This window comes from Aegilops tauschii, chromosome 6 (genome assembly GCF_002575655.3).
Source record: "Aegilops tauschii subsp. strangulata cultivar AL8/78 chromosome 6, Aet v6.0, whole genome shotgun sequence".
Classification (NCBI taxonomy): Eukaryota; Viridiplantae; Streptophyta; class Magnoliopsida; order Poales; family Poaceae; genus Aegilops; species Aegilops tauschii.
Genome location: NC_053040.3, coordinates 238608628 through 238614627, shown reverse-complemented (window position 1 = coordinate 238614627; position 6000 = coordinate 238608628).

Here is a 6000-nt window from a genome sequence, read left to right as displayed (position 1 = left end):
CTAAGATAGACAGGGTGGCAGTGGTGTCACGTGCTCGTCTCGGCGTCCGTCGTCGCTACCGCGAGGACGTCCGCCTCGACTCGCGTTACGCTAAGACAGGATGGCAGTGTGTCACGTGCTTGTCTCGGCGTCCGTCGTCGCTACCGCGAGGACGTCCGCCTCGACTCGCGTTACCCTAAGATAGAAAGGGTGATAGAGGCAAAGGTGTCCCGTCTTTCGATGAGATGATGAATATCGCTTTGATGGACGTCGACTTTGACGATCCGACTACGAACGTGCGAGGACGTCGCGCCTTAGCAATCGCTAAACCAACTCCGAGAGGTTATCGACCACGCCGGAGCACGATCAACCTGACCACGAGGGTCTGTTTCCTGCGAGCAAACGCAGAACAGGCAAGAAACTGAGATTGCAATCTGGATATTGCGAATATAAGATGAAAGCTTTATTGATCAAGGTGGGGTTCTGTGACGCCTTTGTCTGGTCGCTGAACACAAACGAAGTACGCGAAGTTGCAGCTATGGCGAACTTTTAATCTAAACAAAACCCAAAGTCTAAACGACGCCCTAAGGGCTGTATATATGGAGGAAGAGGGGGGGAATTTCGTGGCCCTTGAGGAAGGGGTCCGAAACCAACCCTATCTCTTGTTTCCCCACACATACGGACTCTAAAAACAGCCTATACCTATGTATTTCGAAATTACATGGGCCTGGCCCAATAATAAGGTGACGCAGCACCTAGAATAGCCTCTGGACGAAAGTTATGAAGTAGCATCTTGTATATTTCGTCCAAGGCTTCATGCACGCATTATGGTGGCTTCAACGTCCTGAAATCATCACTTGTAACTCCGTTCTTGTTCCCCATGCGCATGCCATCATCTCCATGCTTGTTCTTGCTCCAATGTTCATCCTTCTCAAAGCTAGGCCCTTCATTTGTAAGCAAAACAAATGTATCCAATTTAGGCAGCATCATATTCTCATGAACATTAGAATCATTAGCAAGAAACGAAAGTACCTGGTAATTTAATTGGCGTGCGCGAGCTCTAGTAATTGGTCCAGTATGTATAGCAGCAGGGACTGTGGGTGTAATAATTGTATTGATGTCCTCATCATCCTCCCCCTCTTGAAATGAAGTCGTCCTCGACGGAAGCTCATCTTCCTCACCCAAATAAGGCTTCAAATCTGCAATATTAAAAGTGGGACTAACCCCAAAATCTGCAGGCAGCTCAAGTTTATATGCATTATCATTTATTTTCTCTAACACCTTAAAAGGACCATCAGCACGTGGCATTAGCTTTGATTTGCGCAAATCAGGAAATCTATCCTTACGCAAATGTAACCAAACAAGATCTCCAGGTGCAAACACAACATGTTTTCTACCCTTATCTCCAGCAAGTTTATATTTAGCATTCATACGCTCAATGTTTTCCTTAGTTAACTCATGCATTTTTAAGATCAATTCAGCACGTTGTTTAGCATCAAAATTAACCTTCTCCGAAGATGGAAGAGGCAACAAATCAATAGGTGCACGAGGTAGGAAACCATACACAATTTCAAAAGGGCACATCTTAGTAGTAGAATGCAATGAACGATTATAAGCAAACTCAATATGAGGCAAGCAGTCTTCCCACATTTTCTTATTATTCTTCAAAACAGCCCTAAGCATAGTAGACAATGTTCTATTGACTACTTCAGTTTGTCCATCAGTTTGGGGGTGACAAGTAGTACTAAAAAGCAGTTTAGTCCCCAACTTAGCCCATAAACATCTCCAAAAGTGGCTAAGAAATTTAGTATCACGATCTGAAACAATAGTATTTGGCACACCATGCAAGCGAATAATTTCACGAAAGAACAAATCAGCAACATTAACAGCATCATCGCTTTTATGACATGGTATAAAGTGCGCCATTTTCGAGAATCTATCCACGACAACAAATATGCTATCCCTCCCCTTCTTTGTTCGAGGTAAACCTAAAACAAAGTCCATAGATATATCCTCCCAAGGAACACTAGGTACAGGCAAAGGCATATATAAACCATGAGGATTGAGTCGTGACTTAGCTTTTTGACATGTAGTGCAGCGAGCAACAAAACGCTCAACATCCCGTCTCATCTTTGGCCAAAAGAAATGTGTAGCAAGTACGTCCTCCGTCTTCTTCACGCCAAAGTGTCCCATTAATCCTCCTCCATGCGCCTCCTGCAACAACAAAAGACGAAGAGAGCTAGCTGGAATGCATAGCTTGTTAGCACGGAACACAAATCCATCATTAACGACAAACTTGTTCCAGGTTCTTCCTTCTTTACAATTCTGCAATACATCTTTAAAATCAGCATCATGCACATATTGATCTTTGATGGTCTCCAAACCAAATATTTTGAAGTCAAGTTGTGAAAGCATAGTATAGCGACGAGACAATGCATCAGCAATAACATTTTCTTTACCCTTCTTGTGTTTAATGACATAAGGGAAAGTTTCAATGAATTCAACCCATTTAGCATGTCTACGATTCAGTTTAGCTTGACTTTTAATATGTTTCAAAGATTCATGATCAGAATGTATAACAAATTCTTTGGGCCATAAATAATGTTGCCATGTTTCTAAAGTCCGAACAAGAGCATATAGTTCTTTATCATAAGTAGAATAATTCAGACTAGGCCCACTCAATTTTTCAGAAAAGTATGCAACAGGTTTGCCATCTTGTAATAACACACCTCCTAATCCAATGCCACTAGCATCACATTCAAGCTCAAAAGTCTTATTAAAATCAGGAAGTTGGAGTAAAGGAGCATGTGTCAACTTATCTTTCAATACCGTGAAGGCTTCTTCCTGTGCGGTACCCCAAACAAAAGGCACATCCTTCTTTGTAAGCTCGTTGAGAGGTGCAACAATGGTGCTAAAATCTCTCACAAAACGCCTATAGAAACCAGCGAGTCCAAGAAAACTCCGCACTTGTGTGACCGTTTTGGGCTGCGGCCAACTCTCAATAGCTTCAATCTTGGCTTTATCAACTTCAATTCCCTGGGGAGTAACAACATAGCCAAGAAAAGATACTCGGTCGGTGCAAAAGGTGCACTTCCCAAGGTTACCAAACAAACGTGCATCACGTAGAGCAATAAAAACAGCACGTAAATGTTCCAAATGTTCTTCCAAAGATTTGCTATAAATCAGTATATCATCAAAATAGACCACCACAAATCGTCCAATGAAAGCACGTAAAACTTCGTTCATTAGTCTCATGAAAGTACTAGGTGCATTAGTTAACCCAAAAGGCATGACTAACCACTCATATAAACCAAACTTAGTTTTAAATGCAGTTTTCCATTCATCTCCCAATTTCATACGAATTTGATGGTATCCACTACGCAAATCAACTTTGGAGAATATTGTAGAGCCACTCAATTCATCAAGCATATCATCGAGCCTAGGAATAGGATGACGATAACGAATAGTAATATTATTAATGCCTCTACAATCAACACACATACGCGACGTACCATCCTTTTTAGGCACGAGTATAATAGGAACAGCACAAGGACTAAGAGATTCGCGTATATAACCTTTGTCGAGCAGCTCCTGTACTTGACGCATAATCTCCTTCGTCTCCTCTGGATTGGTACGGTATGGTGCACGGTTGGGTAGCGATGCACCGGGAATTAAGTCAATTTGATGCTCAATCCCTCGAATAGGTGGTAATCCCGGTGGCACGTCTTGTGGGAAGACGTCAGCGAACTCCTGCAAAATGTGAGTGACAGCAGGGGGCAAAGAGGAAGGCACGTCCTCGAATGAAAATAATGCCTCTTTGCACACAAAAGCATAGCAAACAGATTTGCTGAAATCTAGTTCATCAATATCAGATTTTGTGGCAAGTAAACATGCACTTTTCAATTTAATTTCAGAAACAACACTAGATGGTTTATTATTAGGTTTCATTTGTTGCTCAAATTCCTTTGCCACAATCTGATTTTCACTCTTATTTTTCTCCTGTTTTGCTTTATTAGCTCTATTAATGTCATCTTTCAAAATGGAATCAGGAGTCATAGGAAGCAAAGTAATATTTTTATCCTTATGAACAAGAGTATACTGATTGTTTCTACCATGGTGTACAGAATTTTTATCAAATTGCCATGGTCTACCTAGTAATAAGGAACATGCTTGCATGGGTACCACATCACAATCAACATAATCAGCATATGTAGAGATACTAAAATGCACACGAACAGTACGTGTTACCTTAACCTTGCCGCTGTTGTTGAACCATTGGATGTAGTAAGGATGTGGATGTGGTCTTGTGGTGAGAGATAGCTTCTCCACCATCTCCATGCTAGCCAAGTTGTTACAGCTCCCTCCATCTATGATGACGCGAACAGAACGTTCCTTCACAACTCCCTTTGTATGGAACAAATTATGCCTCTGATTTTGCTCTGCTTGTGTGACCTGCACACTCAAAACACGTTGAGCAACTAAACATTCATACCTGTCAGCGTCTTCAGGAGCCATGTATTGCGTCTCATTTTCAGAATCATCTCCACCATGTTCTTCACGTGTAATAAGAGCCAAAGTCTCCTCATCATAGTCACTAGCGGACTCATACCCACCATCCTCAGTAGCAATCATGACACGCTGAGATTTGCATTCTCTCGCAAAATGTCCTCTTCCCTTACAACGACGACAAATAATATCACTTGTGTGCCCTGTCGATGCCATGGAAGAAGAAGAGCTCTGCACAGGCCCGGCAGGTGTGCTCTTGGCAGAGAGTGGTGGTTGTGCCTGCTTTCTTGTATCACGGCTGGAGGTGGCACCTGATGGAGGTGATGGTGAAGTGGAAGTAGAAGATGCACGCGGTGTCCATGATGAAGGTCGACCTGCAGAAAAGTTAGTTCGCGCCAATGGCTGTCGATCCTGCACTTCACGTTCAGCTTTACAAGCAAGATGGAATAAACGAGTGATATTATTATAATCCTTATACTCTAGAATGGTCTGAATCTCTTTATTTAATCCACCCATAAAACGTGCAAGCATAGCTTCATTCTCCTCAACAATACCACATCTAATCATGCCAGTTTGTAATTCCTGATAATATTCTTCTACAGAATTTTTTCCTTGTCTTAAACGCTGCAATTTTTGAAGTAATTCACGTTGATAATATGGTGGAACCCAACGAGTACGCATAGCAGTTTTCAAAGCAGCCCAAGTAGCTGGAACAGGATATAATCTACAATGTTCAGACCACCAAACACATGCAAAGCTAGTGAAAGCACAAACAGCAGCAGGAACACGTCTCTCCTCAGGATATTGTAAACATGTAAATCGTTGTTCAGTTTCTAACTCCCAAGTAAGATATATATCAGGAACATATCTACCCTCAAATGGTGGAATATTCAATTTCAGTTTAGGGAGATGGTCATGATCTCGTACCTGAGGTGGTGGTGCCGGCCTACCGTTGCGAATATATACCTGAGGTCGACCTGCTGGTGGTGGTGCTGGTGGCTGCACGTAGTTCTGATTTTGATCAACCTCATCCTCATAATCGCCCGCATAATCGTCATCCTCCTCAGCCGCCGCAGGAGCAGGAGCCAAAGAAGCATCAACAGTAGGGACAGCAGCACCCGAATTTTGACCAATCTCAATTGGAACGCGCTGTGCCCGTCCCACTTGATTTGGAAGGCGGCGTTGGAGATGTGGTTGTTGTTGTTGTAGAGGTGCGACATGTGCAGCCGGTGGTGGTTGGGGAAGACGCTTTAGTAATTCAGTAAACTTGTTATCCAGCTTTGTCTCAAACGACTTCTCCACGGCATCTATCTTCTCCATAGCCTCTTCAAATCTGTTTAGCACATCTCCCACCTGGCCACTCATCATTTGCTGAAATTTATCATGCAACTCCTTGTTCGTCATGTTCGCCCAATCAGTCTCATCGGCTTGTGAACCTGCCATGGTTAGCAGCAATAGAAACACAAAAGAATATGATCCTGCAGACTACTAGAAGTGGTGGGATGGTGGTGTGTC